At 36.2% G+C, this 16,508-nt stretch overlaps 1 pseudogene; it reads left to right on the top strand.

The window, feature by feature from the left end:
- Positions 1 to 378: 378 nt before the first annotated feature.
- Positions 379 to 2,402, top strand: LOC140604346 (RNA-binding protein EWS pseudogene; annotated as a pseudogene).
- The last annotated feature ends 14,106 nt before the right edge of the window (positions 2,403 to 16,508 follow it).

Here is a 16,508-nt window from a genome sequence, read left to right as displayed (position 1 = left end):
ATTTCATATTTTGTTTTTTCTAACATGTTTAAAAATTGTAAGCCAAATATTTTAATGCCATGAACCAGCCAGGAGAAATCACTGGCCACAAGACAAACAAAGAAGGTGCCACTAACTCCTGACCATAACCAAGTCAGGTGCCAAAAGTTCAGAAAAGCCAAAGTAAAACTAACAAATCACCAAAGTAGTGATCAGTATAAATTTATTGTGTACATATCAAAAAGGCAGTTTGCATGGACTGCCTGTGTGGTTCAGTTGGTTAAGTGCCCAACTCTGGATTTCAGCTGAGGTCATGATCTCAGGGGCATGAAGATGGAAATCTGCCTTGGGCTCAATGCTGTCATGGAACATGCTTAAGCATCTCTCTCTCGGGCGCCTAGAGGGAAAGCGAGAGGGAGACGGACGTTGAGAGAAGGAGAGGGAAGGAGAGAAAATGGTGTCCACAGATTACAGTATCTACAGCCAAACTGCAGCCCAGCAGGGCTACAGTGCATACACCACCCAACCAACTCAAGGATATGCACAGGCCACCCAGGCATATGGGCAGCAGAGCTATGGAACCTATGGACAGCCTACTGATGTCAGCTATACCCAGGCTCAGACCACTGCGACCTATGGGCAGACCGCCTATGCAACTTCTTATGGACAGCCTCCCGCTGGTTATACTACTCCAACTGCCCCCCCAGGCATACAGTCAGCCTGTCCAGTGGTACGACACTGGTGCTTATGATACCACCACTGCTATGGTCACTAGCACCCAGGCCTCCTATGCAGCTCAGTCTGCATATGGCACTCAGCCTGCTTACCCAGCCTGTGGGCTGCAGCCAGCAGCCACCGCACCTGCAAGACCACAGGATGGTAACAAACCCGCTGAGACTAGTCAACCTCAATCTAGCACAGGGGGTTACAACCAGCCCAGCCTAGGATATGGACAGAGTAACTACAGTTATACCCAGGTACCTGGGAGCTACCGCATGCAGCCAGTCACAGCACCACCATCTTATCCTCCTACCAGCTACTCCTCTACACAGCCGACTAGTTATGATCAGAGCAGTTACCTTCAGCAGAACACCTATGGGCAGCCGAGCAGCTATGGACAGCAGAGTAGCTATGGTCAACAAAGCAGCTATGGGCAGCAGCCGCCCACTAGTTATCGCCCCCCCAAACTGGATCCTACAGCCAGGCTACAAGTCAATATAACCAACAGAGCAGCAGCTACGGGCAGCAGAGTTCATTCCGACAGGACCACCCCAGTAGCATGGGTGTTTATGGGCAGGAGTCTGGAGGATTTTCCGGACCAGGAGAGAACTGGAGCATGAGTGGCCCTGATAACCGGGGCAGGGGAAGAGGGGGATTTAATCGTGGAGGCATGAGCAGAGGTGGGCCGGGAGGAGGACGCGGTGGAATGGGCAGCGCTGGAGAGCGAGGTGGCTTCAATAAGCCTGGTGGACCCATGGATGAAGGACCAGATCTAGATCTAGGCCCACCTGTAGATCCAGATGAAGACTCTGACAACAGTGCAATTTATGTGCAAGGCTTAAATGACAATGTGACTCTAGATGATCTGGCTGACTTCTTTAAACAATGTGGACTTGTTAAGATGAACAAGAGAACAGGACAACCCATGATCCATATCTACTTGGACAAGGAAACAGGAAAGCCCAAAGGTGATGCTACAGTATCCTATGAAGACCCACCAACTGCCAAGGCTGCTGTGGAGTGGTTTGATGGGAAAGATTTTCAAGGAAGCAAACTTAAGGTTTCTCTTGCTGGGAAGAAACCTCCAATGAACAGCATGCGGGGTGGTATGCCTCCCCGTGAGGGCAGAGGGATGCCACCGCCACTCCGTGCAGGTCCAGGGGGCCCAGGAGGTCCTGGGGGCCCCATGGGTCGCATGGGAGGCCGTGGAGGAGACAGAGGTGGCTTTCCCCCAAGAGGACCCCGGGGTTCCCGAGGGAACCCATCTGGGGAGGAAGCGTCCAGCACCGAGCTGGGGACTGGCAGTGCCCCAACCCGGGGTGTGGAAACCAGAACTTCGCCTGGAGAACAGAGCGCAACCAGGGTAAGGCCCCGAGGCCTGAAGGTTTCTTCCACCACCCTTCCCGCCCCCGGGGGGTGACCGTGGCAGAGGCGGCCCTGGTGGCCTGCGGGGAGGAAGAGGTGGCCTCAGGGACCGCGGTGGTCCCGGTGGGATGTTCAGAGGTGGCCGCGGTGGAGACAGAGGGGGCATCCGTGGTGGCCGGGGCATGGCCCCAGGTGGCCTTGGCGGAGGAAGACGAGGGGTCCCGGTGGGCCCCCTGGCCCTAGGATGGAACAGAGGGAGGAAGAAGAGGCGGCCTGGAGGACCTGGAAAACTGGATAAAGGCGAGCACCGTCAGGGGCGCAGGGACCGGCCCTGCTAGACGCAGAGGCCCCGCAGAGCTGCACCGACTACCAGGTTTATTTTTTAAACCAGAAAATGTTTTAAATTTATAATTCCATATTTATAATGTTGGCCACAACATTATGATTATTCCTTGTCTGTACTTTAGTATTTTTCACTATTTGTGAAGAAACATTAAAACAAGTTAAATGGTAGTGTGCCGAGTTTTTTTTTTTTTCCTTCTTTTAAAGATGGTTGTTTAACTAAAGACTAAACAATGGGAACCCCTTGAGAGCACGCTCAGTATCATTGTGGAGAACCAAGAGGGCCTCTAACTGTAACGATGTTCATGGTTGTGATTTTTTTTTAAATAAAATTCCAAATGTTTAAAAAAAAAAGAATCTCTCTCTCCTTCTCCCTCTGAAACCTCTCTCCCACACCCACCCCCAAAAATAAAGAAGAAAAAAAAAACAATCTGCAAACTGGGGATACTTAAACTAAAACGTAAAATGAGGCTGAGGGTATATTTTTTAAAAGCAACTTATAGAAAGAAAAAAGCAATGATTATTTTTCTCCATGGTGACTGGTTGTAATATTGGCATTTTCTTAAGTGGTAGGGAATTGGTCAGTGGTTCACTTATATCAACCTTGAAAAGAGTTTAAATTTTGCTTATGATTTCCAGAGGCTTAAGCAAGAAATGATCCAGGTCATGTTATTCTGGCAAAATAAGCTAAATTAAACTTGTTTGTATGACTGAAATGGTTTTGTCTGCTCAGGGATTTTCAAGGCTGGTCTCCATTTTCTTTCTTTCTTTTCTTTCTCCTTTTTTTTTTTTTTTTTTTGTTTTGTTTTTAACACCAGTAAGGGCCTAAAGTTTTTGCTAGGAAGGACTGCAACAGAAGGATTTTTCAGATACAGCTGTGTCTTAAAAGAGAGAATGAGTTAATCAGGTGGTTGAAAGGGGTTTATTCTAAGCAGAAGCAGCAAGAAGTACTACTAGTGAATGTTCTGATCTGTTCTGATCAGAACAGTGTACAGAACATGAACAGTGGATGAGAATGAAGGCTGAAACAATGGCCAAGTCATAAAAGTTCCTGTTTACTCTAGGGAAGTAATTTTGTCTTTAGGTATAAGACACTTATGTACAATCTTATGGCAGGTCCTTTTATTTTTATTTATTGCCTTAATTATTACACTTTCTTTCAATCACTCATATACTGAGCCAAAACTGTGAGATCTTTAAGTAAAGCAAAACAACAACAAAAAACCTTTAACTATTTTCTATGAGGGCTAATACAGTGTCGTTTAACTAATAATCCTCTAGTAATAGTTTGAGAACATTTGAATCTTGATAATTTTATCATGCATTTAGACATATTATATTTGTGTATTTTATTTTAGTTTCACTATATTTCCAAACCAAATTTTACTTATTGATCCAAATGTTATATATTGAGATTGTGTTAAATTCTCCTTTCCTCTGGGCACCTGGGTGGCTCGGCTTGGTGGTTGAGCATCTACTTTTGGCTCAGGTTGTGAACCGAGAGACCTGGGATCGAGTCCCACATCAGGCTTCTGTCAGGAAGCTTGCTTCTCCCTCTGCCTATGTCTCTGCCTCTCTCTCTCCGTGTCTTTCATGGATAAATAAATAAAATCTTAAAAAACAAACAAAAATAATTCTCCTTTCCTCCAACTTTCTACTTACGTAACTCCAATTTTATTGTTTACAATTGAAACAATAACCCCTTTAAAGGCATAAATAAAATACACTTTGGTTTCTCTTTTGGAAATTGAGGACAGTTTAGCATAGAAGGTAATATTAGAAAGCATCGTAATTTTATCATTAGAGATAATTTAGTAAAAGGGAAAAAAGCAAAACAGGAAAATAATGATAACTTTTCATAATTATATGCTGAATCAATTTTAGTAATGGAATTGTAATCATATTTTGCATTTGCTTACTCAAAGTCTTACTCACTCCATAAATTCTTTGGCTTTTTTGGGGTAGACAAATTAACATTATACTTTCTCCACATTTAAATAGTGAACAGAAAGAATCATCTTCTTATTTAGCATAGCAGAAAATTATTATTATTATCCTACAGGATTGTTAAGACTGTAGACTTAATTTAAAAACAGAGGAAAAATTCACTGCCTTAGATGATATTGTGTTATTCTTTGTGGTGTGTAGATTTGGTTCATGGAAATGCTGAGATGTTTCCTTCTTTCCAATATATGAATCTAGCCATTCATGTGTACCGTGTGTGTGTGTGTGTGTGTGTGTGTGTGGTCAACATAAATAAATTAGTGAAGAGACTGCTAATGCCCCCACATATTTGTTCTTTCTTTTCCTTACTAATATCCCCCACCTGTTCTCTGGGTACAGGATGGGAAGAATAATAAAGAAGTAACTTGGGTTTCTCCTGAATACTGACCTTCTCAAACTGCCAGAATCTGTTCATCATCCCAACCACACAAACCTCAGAAATAAAAAGAACAAGTAGACATAAAAAGAGACAAACAAACAGACTCTTAAATGCAGAGAACGAACTGGTGGATACTGGAGGGGAAGAGGGGAAGTGTGTAGGAAGATGGGTGAAATAGATAAAAGGAGATTAAGAGTACATTTATCATGATGAGCACTGAGTGTTATACAGAGTTGTTGATCATTGTATTGCACACCTGAAACTAATATGATATTATATGTTAATCATATTTTAGGTAAAAAAAAAGTCAAGAAGGGCAATGTTACACTTACTAATTTCAGAACCAGGCAACTTGGTTAGAACTGTACCCATAAAATATGTCCTGTACTCCCGCTCTCTCCATGAAATTTGGTTCTGAATCAAGAGAATCTCAAGACGGTTTTGGAAATGTAGTTTTTTTTTTTTTTTTTTTTTTTTTTTAAAGTAGGTATCTTTTTTTTTTAATTTTTATTTATTTATGATAGTCACAGAGAGAGAGAGAGAGGCAGAGACATAGGCAGAGGGAGAAGCAGGCTCCATGCACCAGGAGCCTGATGTGGGATTCGATCCCGGGTCTCCAGGATCGCGCCCTGGGCCAAAGGCAGGCACCAAACCGCTGCGCCACCCAGGGATCCCGGAAATGTAGTTTTTAAAATTAGTAGCCTCTGTATGGGAGAAGAGATCTGCAGTAGCTAATAACAGAAATTTTATAAAGATGTTCAAGGTTATTATGTAAGGAAATTAGACATGTCACACACCATTCTTATGCCATTCTTAATGCCATTCTTAATTTTCCAATTAAGCCACTAATCTCTGTTACCCCACACACCAAATAAGATGAAATTCTGTTTCTAGTGCTTGAGACTGGACCCTTAGAAAATAAAAATGAGGGGGAACACTTACATAGTGAAACACAACTAGCAAAAGAAATGCAGGGACCATCTAGAATTACAAAGCATTTTATTTTGAAAAAAAAAATTATTTACTTGTCAGAGAAAGAGAGAGAGCGCACAAGCAGGGGGAGCAGCAGGCAGAGGCAGAAGCAGGCTCCCTGCTGAGCAAGGACCTCCCCCTTCCAATGAGGGACTCAAGCCCAGGACCCTGGGATCATGACCTAAGCTGACAACTGAGCTACCCAGACATCTCATAGAATCCTAAAGCATTTTAAACACCTCCTTCTTAATTCCACATGGTTAATCCCCAATCAGTCTCCACTTCTCTTTGACTACTTTGATAACACTATTATTAAATTTCTTGATGTATTTTATGTCTAAAATGACACTGGCAATTGTACAAATCATGTATTAAACTTACTAAGATGATGAAAATGAATGGGATTCTATCTTATTTAAAGTATAAATGACATCTTCCTAGTACAAAAAAAAAGTATGTCAGGAAACGTTTATTATTTACCTAGAAGAGTGAAAAATAGCAAGTGTTTTACTAATTCCTTGATTCTCATTTTTCTTGACTTCTAATTATATCCAATGTATTGCAACAGAAAGATGACCAAATTTAGAAACATATCTATGTCTTTCTCTACATAATATAAAGAACATCTGCCATGGCCCAACCAATTCATCACTTTGACTGACTTAGTGGTTAGTTCTGATTCACTCTAATGCCATATAAAATGTGGCATTTTATATATATATAAAATGCCACATCAGGTTTTTATTTGTCAAGAGATACACAATCTATTAACAAACAACTTTTGGTAGACACCACTCAGAATCTAAAGACACGGAATGAGTGTTCCCCTTAGGTGTTTAGCATTACCACAGCTTCCCAGAAGCCTAGATACTTGGATACTTACACACTGAATCTGAGACTACCCCTCAAAATCTACTTTATTCTGAGGAAACAAACATATTGCACTATTGCACTATGTATTTCAATTATACTCCCCTAAAGCCACATCTTCACTATAAATCACCAGTTTACTACTCCAAGATTCTGCTTTTTTTTTTTTTCTCTCAACCTACATCTGGAGTTGTCAATCATTTGTCCAAAATATTACTATTTGAGCATTTGGGATAGAAGTTGAGGGTGGGAAAGAGTACCTGCTGTTTTTTGGAGCCCTCACAGCACACTGCTAATTATTTCTGTTTCTGTCTGTTGCTCTGAACCGATTCACATTAATAGGTGTTCCTCTGCTTTGTTATCTTGCATATATGTCAAGTCCCAGGAAGGGGAATGGATTAGGGGTTAAAAACAAACAAAAAAAAATATTGATATTGGGTTCAAAATCTTTATAGAAAAAAAGTAAATTATAAAAACTTTATAAAAACTGTACTATAGTGCACTACATGATTTTGTTAATCAAAAATGATGCATGTAACAAAAAGATTTAGTTTCTGTCTCTTGTTCTAGAGAGATAAGTTTTTGTGATGATTAATTTTATGTGTCAAATTGGCTGCGCCACCATGCCCAGACATTTGCTCCAACATAACTCTGGGTGTTTCTGTGAAAGTGTGTTTTGAATGAGGTTAAGATTTAACTTGGTGGACTTTGAATAAAGCAGATTTACTCTCAGTATATGGGCAAGTCTCATTCAATCAGTTGAAGGCTTTAATTGAAAAAGATTGACACTCTTGGAGAAAGAGGGAAATCCGCTAGAGTTACTGCATTAGACTCAAACTACAGTTTGTTCCTGGGTCTCTACAGATTTTAGGCTTGCCAAGTTTCCACAATTGCATAAGCCAATTCTTAAAAATAATAAAAAATCTTTAAAAACAGTTTTAAAATGTATGTTTTATTTTTGTATGTTTTACTTATTTATATATATACTTTTAAAATATATGTTTTATTTGGTATATCATAATACACATTACAATTTACTATATATTATAAAATATATGCATTTTGTATAGTTTATGTTTTAAACTATATATACATATATTAAATATTTACATAAATATATATATATATATATATTTAAAATTGAGAGAGGGAGAGAGACAGACAGACAGACATCCTCTTGCTTCTGTTTCTCTAGAGATCCCTGTCTAATATAACTCTAGATTTTGAAGCTTTATCAATGATAAGAGTTCCTTTGTTATTTTCTTGGTGGGCCCTCTGTTACATTAATGAGATGATTCATGATGGGGCCCTAGATAGTTTATACTAACCAGATGATGGAGTAGAGTGCTGGCAGAGCCAGAAAGACCAATTGTATGATTATAGAATTCAGGCTTTGAGCCACATGATATCAGCTGGACCTCTAGCTGGAGATTGAGTCACATGGACAATGGTTCATTCAATCACACTTATATAATGAAGCCCAATGAAAATGCTGAACACAGAAACTCAATTGAGTTTTTCTACTTGGCTATATTCTTTAAGTAATGTCACATATTAGCACTAGGAGGGAATCCTTCCCCGAAAATGATGAAAACTTCAAATCTAGAATCCTTCCAGACTTTGTCTATGAGGTTCTTCTTTTGACTAGTTATCATTGTTCTTTTTGCCCAAATTCAATTGTAATTGTGAGGGTAGTGCTTGAAGTGAATCCTGGGTAACTTTCTAGCAAATTATAGAATCTGAGAATAATTGTGGGAACCCCCAAATTTGTAACCAGTTTGTCTGATGTGAGGGTGACCCTGGGGGCCCCTGAATTTGTGGACAGTATCTAAAGTGAGAGCAGTCTTATGACTGATTATGTCATTGAATTTTACTTTGGCAAACTCATTGCAGTCAGAGATATGCTACATTAACTTTTAAGTAAAATATGTTCTTATTTAAATTTCCAAATTATAAAGATTACTTTATGTTTTAGGCTTCAAGGGGCTTACGTTCAGAGATATGAGTTGAATAAGAATTTATAATGTTCTGACTGCAGCATGCCTATAGAATCACTCTTTTAGTTTTCACCTTAAATTAAAAACTTGTCTCTTCCATATTCTAGCTTTCTGACCTTGCTGAAACCATTAACCTATTTCATGCTCAAATTTTTCATGTGTAAAATAAGATAAATATCTACTTCATTTCTATAAGGATTTCATTAGATGATGTATGCAAAGTAATTAACAAATGATTTGGTTCATAATAAGCTCCTGATAAAATAACAACTCTGAATGTTATTTTATTAATATTTAATGATAAATAAAGCTCTAACACACAATTGAAAACTCAAGTTATACCAACATAGCGTTTCTTTATAGGCAGACCTACACAGGAAGTAAACAATATCATTTGATGTTGGCTAAAGAAAATAGAGGAAGTTAAATAATCTGAAACTTTAAAGACGTGAAGTTATGAATAACTAATGTATTTAGTTGAAGAATGGGTGGTATTGATTAAAGGATGATAATACATTCTGCTTTTTGGGACAGTGTATAAATGAATGCTGCCCATATCGCAATGTTTATTTTTCTTTTTGTTATGTATCTATTGTTCATCAATATTGCTCCAGGGAAGATTGACTAAAAAAAAAAAAAATGAAATATACAATCTAATTAAATTGTATGCTAATCTAAAGGTAACTTTCTCCCAATTCAGTTGATACTGTATACAAAATTCCTGCATGTTCTGTTTATCTAAGATAAATCCACCCAGGCCATGCTCTTGCACATAGTTCACACAAGTGGTTTCCCATACATAAAGTGAATTTGGTCATCGAGGGGGAAATAAATATATGTATCTATATGACTTTATTATTAAATTTTAATCTGCATTTGAAAAAATTTAAATAGAAATGAAATATAAGCATGTTAATAAATGATATCACTCAGATTACTTAACAGAGTAGTATATAAACAAGAGTGATTCAAAGTACAAATTAAAAATTTGTCTAAAATCATATTGAATCTGCAAGTTTAGTTAAATTTTCTCTAATATATTTTTTAAGATTTTATTTATCTATTAGAGAATGAGCGAGCAAGTGAGCAAGAGAGAGAGCATGAGCAGGGGGAGGGGCAGAGGGAGAGGGAGAAGCAGACTTTGGACTGAGCAGGAAGCCTCATGTGGGGCTTAAACCCAGGACTCCAGGATCATGACCTGAGCCAAAGGCAGATGCTTAACTGACTAAGGAACCCAGTTGCCCCTTCTTTAATATTATTAAATAAACTAGTGGCATCCCTGTATATTAGATATGCTAATGTGTATTCATACATAAATATAATAAATATTTTAAAGTCAAAACCAATATTTTTCAATAATTATGATAAATTATACTTAAAATAAATAATTCCGTTAAATTAGACTTCACAATTAGTATTGGTTTTAGTACAATGTTAACTTGTAATTACAACAGATAAGTAACAAGAAAACTGATATAGTTTAAATTTAGGGAACATTTTTGCTGATTTTAATGGTAACGCAAAACAAAATGAAATAAGCATACTAAACAAAGCAAAAAACAACTGCCCTGTAAATTTTCAGAATAAACCTTTAAAATTCAGTATCAGAGATAAAAAAAAAATATATGCAAACTACCCCCCTCCCCAAAATAACTCTGGGAGGTAAGAGGACCTTGATCGCTGATTTTTAACATAATAAATGATTTTTAATATAATGTGACTTACTTTGTTTGATGTTTTTCTTTAAGAACATGGATTTTTAAATTATGAAAAATATCTATTGGAAGTTAGTAACCAAATCCAAATAATCAACAGGCATAACATAATACTGACATCCAGTGGCCACTTGGGCTAATTGCAGAATGATGTTCTTTTTCAGATTATTTAAAGCAGAGGGTTATAAAAGATTTGTCATGATTACTTAACTTCATGTTATCCATGTGAAAAGCAATTTCCTTATTGATCACAACATAAGTAACAAATACAAGGTTAAGATTGCTTGATATTAGTAATATGTCTTTTTCGAATAATTCCCAGTAATTAACCAACACTCAGAGTAGTAAAGAAACAAAACCAATATAAAATAGTTAAACCTCCCCCAAGTTAATTCAATATCTACATATATATATATATATATATATATATATATTTGACAACATTTCACTTTTATTAAAAGTGATAAAGAATATCAAAATATTTATTATTTTATTTCATAAAAGAGCCTGTAGATTTTTGTGAATTGATATCCATAGGAATTTTGGGGTATAATAGGCAATCAATTCTGAATTGATTTATGAAATTGATTGTGTGAAAAACAATGGAATTAAAGAATGAAATAAAAATATTGAGTTAAATAAATAAAGTTGGAATTCTGGGTTTTAGTCCACAGCTAAGTACATGTCATTCTGACTGGTAATAAAAATGTATATTCTTACTAGTTAGTTTCATTCGAAGTTTTTTAATCCCATAGATATGTTTTGATTTTCAATTTGTTTTTATAGACTTTTTCACGTTCCCCTTTGAATGTATGTTTCTATTTGTAGCTGAGGTACATGTTTCAGCCAGGATAGGTCGGATTATATGGTTATAAATATCAATGCACACATTTATTCTTTGTTGAAATAACTGATCAGTGGAGGAATTGTGTTCTTTGGAATTACTTATGAGTTTAGACTGAGCAGTTCCCATTATGAAGTTGCTATTTGCTGTGAATATAGAAAGAGTAAAAGAGTGAGAGAACCTTGAAGAGTTTCATCATGTCAATTAAATTTTATCGTTCACAGTGGCCACAGACTGTATTGGTGGGATCGGTGAGCCAGCACCACCAGTAGCAGGGCCCAGGAAGTGATTCCTACCATGTACCCAGACAGGGAGGAAACAATTGGAAATCAGCATCTGTGGAATCCCACTTCTCTATCTTTGTTCTTCTGCCTTCTTTTTTCAGTCCTTCTCCAACATAATTCTAAATGTTCAACGCCTTTGGTTTGATTCCGTACTTTAAATAACATTCACACTGATGACTTTTAAATTTATATTTTAAGCCTATACATTTCTTCAGAACTCCAAATCCATTTAGCCAACTTGATATAGCCACTTGACACTACCAAACCACTTAAATGCAAAATTCTACTATGTTAGTAATTATAGTAACACTCCTGAAACATTTTTTTTTTCTCTTTGGAACTTTCCTATAATGTTAAAAGACATCCTCCATTTGGTTAAGCTAACACCAAATCTAGTAATCATCCTTGAAATCATGGACTAACATTGACTTAAAAAGGCATTTATGGTTTTGTTTTTTTTTCAACAAATGCTTTTTCCTTAGGTTGAAACATAATTCATATACAGTGCTATATGTAGCACTTTCAGGATACAACATATTGATTCAATAATTCTATACATTACTCAGTGCTCACTATAACTGTAGTCACCAGCTATCATTGCACATTGTTGTTACAATATCATTGACTATATTCCCTATGCTGTAATTTTCATCTCTGTGACATTTATCTCATAACTGGAAGTTTATACTTCTTAAATTTTTTTTTATTTGAATATAGCTGACTAACAATGTTACATTAGTTACAGGTGTATAACATAGCACTATATGTTATGCTACATTCACCATAAGTGTAGTTACCATCTGTTAGCATTTAACAGTATTATAATACCGCTGACTGTATTCCTTATGCTGGACCTGTTATCCCTGTGACTTATTCATTCCATAACTGGAAGACCGGATATCCCTTTCCCCTTCACCCATTTTACCCATCCCCCTCCCCTCCTCCCCTCTGGCAACCACCAGTTTGTTCTCTGTATTTTTAGGTCTGATTTTGATTATTCATATGTTTCTTTTTTGAGATTTCACATGAGTGAAATTATATGGTATTTGTCTTTCTCCATCTGATTTATTTCGCTTAGCATAATACCTTTTAGGCCCATCCATGCTATTGCAATGGCAAGGACTGAAACACTTTCTAACACTGTACACAAAAATAAACACAAAATGGATTAACGACCTGAATGTGGGAACTGAAATCATAAAACTCCTAAAGGAAAACATTGGTAGTAATTTCTTTGGTATTGTCCATAGGAACATTTTTCTAGGTATGTTTCAAGAGAAACAAAAGCAAAAATAAACTATTGGGACTACATTAAAATAAAAAGATTTGCACAGCAAAGGAAATCATAAACAGAACAAAAAGACAAGCTACTGAATGGGAGAAGATATTTGTAAATAATATATCTGATAAGGAGTTGATAACCAAAATATATAATGAATGTATACAATTCAACACCAGAAAAACAAATAATCCAATTGATAAATAGGCAGAGGAACTGAATATATATTTTTCCAAAGACAGCCAGAAAAAAAACAAAAACAAAAACAAAAACAAAAAAAAAAAAACAAAGACAGCCAGATGGCCAACAGACACATGACAAATGCTCAACATCACTCTTCATCAGGGAAACACAAATCAAAACTATGATGATATATCACCTTGCACCTGTCAGAATGGCTAAAATCAAAGAGACAAGAAATAACGAGTATTGGTGAGAATGTGGAGAAAAAGGAATCTCATGCATTCACTATTGATGGGAATGTAAATTAGTGCAGCCACTGTGAAAAACAGTATAGTTTCCTCAGAAAATTAAAGGTAGAAATCCCAGGTGATTCAATATTCCACTACTGACTATTTATCTAAAGTAAATGAAAACACTAGTTGGAAAAGAAACATGCTCCTCTGTGCTTATTACAGCCTTATTTTTAGTAGCCAAGATATGGAAATAATCTAAGTATCCATTGATGGATGAATGGATAAAAAGGTGTGGCATTCACTGTTTTCGTTCACCCTAATGACATTCCCCTATCCACAGGGAGAGATTTGAGGCTAGGTTCATGAAACAAGTTCACTTCACATCCTACTGGTAATGCTAGAGTAGCTAGCTGTAATGACACTTGGCAGATTTGAACCTGGGAGACTAAAACAGCATCGACTGCCATCAAATCTCCACATAGTCTGAAAATAAAATAAATGCATTCAGGTAAAGAAAATCAAGTCAACAGATACAGTGAATCCGAATCTTCCTGTGTTTGTTTCAACACTGAATACAGTCATGCTTAAATGTAACTATAGTCCTGGATTTTCATCTATGTAAGTGAATATATTTCTATTATGTTTAAGGCAGTTTGATTCAGTTTTTCTCTTTTTTTAGATTTTATTTATTCATGAGAGACACAAAGAGAGGCAGAGACATACGCAGAGGGAGAAGCAGGCTCCCTGTGGGGAGCCTGATGCAGGACCGGATCCCATGACCCCAGTATCACAACCTGAGCCAAAGGCTGACAGATGCTCAACCATTGAGCCACCCAGGTGCCCTTGATTTAGTTTTTCTATCATTTGTATCCAAACAAGTTCTAAACGAAATGTTATTCTCACACATAAACACACATATACTTATAGCAGTACTGTGATATTTAAGTAACTTATATATCTATAGCACATAATATTGTGATATACTGCATCTTGTACTATTGTGATATATTACATTTACAAGAACATGAAAGTATTTAGAAAATTTCTATAAAGTTTTACTCGTGCATGTGTATATGTTTTTTAAATAATAGATGGGTTATTTCAAGTTGAGATATATTGGCTATTTATGAAATACCCACAGGATTACAACAGAAAACCAGTTGTGATTACATATATTTAGAAGGACTTTAATTGTTAATTGAGCCTATGGTTTAAGCTTCCACTTTAGCAATCACATGTATAGGATTAATAGTCTCCAAAGTGATCCTTTTCTGTATGTTTCTTTACACACATAATGCTTTTACACTTACATGTACGTCAGGGATATGGTGGTCTCTATAAACCTATCTGTGCCATCACTATTTATCTGAGCATATGACCTGAGGTAGAAGTGGAAGTTCCAGCTGCCCAATAGACATCCACTTTTATATCACTTGAGTGAACCACACAAGGAAATAGTACTCAAATTTCTGAATGAAGTCTGAGGTTTTCTTATATATCCCTGTTTAAGAATTTATCTTTCCTAACTCCAGTCATTTTGTATTGGTAGTTTGGTTATTGGAAAAAGAGCTAGGCTATAGAGAAAATTTTAAAATGATACTCTGAAAAGGGTTTAATAAGGATTTGTGCAAGTTTTTATTCAAAATGTTTATCATTTAGACAGAAGGAGTTCCTTTACCTATCCCTGATGTGGTGATTCAGCTTCACAAGGAAAATAAAGAACTCACAGCTAGCATACAACAGATCACTTTTGTCTTTTCAGTTTTTTTAAAGTTATCTGAGGGCCACAAATTCCTGGTACCTAAAAAAATATCTTCCTTTGTCTCAAAGTCAGTGTTTCTAAAATTGTAATCCATGGGCCATAGGTCTCTTAGATGCTCTGAGTAGAGTTCAGTTAACTGCATTTTAAGAAATGCACCCAGTAATACTATTTGCCATCAAATTAAAAATCTTATACTCCAACTTAGTTGTTTTAAAGATCCAAAAGAAAAAAATTCTATGTACTCATCATATTTAATATCAACAATATTATTGGTTGAAATCTTGGGAAGTTGAGAAATCTATTTTATTTGTGTGTCTTTCTTTTCTTATTAATTCATTCATACTACAAGTAAAATTCTGACAAGATATAGATGGCACTGATGACATGAAAAAGTTGACAAATAAATAGAACTTTGGGAGAAATTTTACTACTGAATTTCCTAGTACTGTTTTCTTGAGCTGTTTAGTAAAACAAAATTTCATCATAGTAGGCTAATGTGATCAACCATTTGTTCACACTTCCTATTGTAAAACTGATTACCTCTAGGAGTTAAGCTAGAGGCTCAGTATCAATTAGTAATTGTAATTGAAGCTGCATGTAATTAATTATATAATTTTGGGATATTAATGTTAAATCCCATTCTAATTACATGATGAAATTGAATCATTATGAAGAATTTACTTAGGTGTGAGTAAAACTCTGTAAGGGATATGTTGGACATTTTTATTAAGAAAAACAATAAAATTACCTGTAGAATACATGCTCCACTGCAGGCAGTTCTTAATTATAGTAAATGAAATTTGTCTCTCTCTTCTCATATCATATACTCTTCTGTACTCCTTAACTCTTCTTTATTTTATTTTATTTTATTATTTTATTTTTTCATGAGAGACATAGAAAGAGACACAGGCAGAGGAAGAAGCAGGCTCCCTGTGGGGAGCTTGATGTGGGACTCAATCCCGGGACCCTGGTTCACTACCTGAGCCAAAAGCAGATGCTCAACCACGGAGCCACCCAGCGCCCCTCCCTAACTCTTCTTAAATAAATTTAAGAAAATATAATTATGATTGAGTGAAAAAAAATTTCCTTTCTCCTTCCTATAGTTAATAATTTTAACATTTTAATTCACATAACTATTTTTTTAAAATAACAGCATATAGTAAGTAGATTAGGTTCAACATACATAATACATAAGAAATCTATGAACACTCACCCATTCTTTACCCATGGCTGATACTACAAGTTTGAAAAAGGAGATTTTTACACTGTATATAACATTTAAGTGATATTTTTCATTTAGAGCTCTAAGCAACCACTAACAATAAATTGGACCAAGCAAATTAAATGAAAACTATTTGCCAACCCATCATTAGTTTAATTGCTATTCAGATAAAAGGAAAATTTCCCATTAATTTTTGTATTCTCAATGCCCAGCACATAGGGCCCTATATTATTTATGCAGAAAGATAATATAAGGAGATAGAAACTTATTTTTGCATTATCTGTCTTTTACATAGTCAGATGATGATCACTGAAAGGAAAAAGACTTGAGTGGAAATGATCATTTTAAATACAAATTT

The sequence above is a fragment of the Canis lupus genome, chromosome 14 (assembly GCF_048164855.1).
Source record: "Canis lupus baileyi chromosome 14, mCanLup2.hap1, whole genome shotgun sequence".
NCBI classification, from domain to species: domain Eukaryota; kingdom Metazoa; phylum Chordata; class Mammalia; order Carnivora; family Canidae; genus Canis; species Canis lupus.
This window is presented reverse-complemented; position numbering and strand designations above follow the sequence as displayed.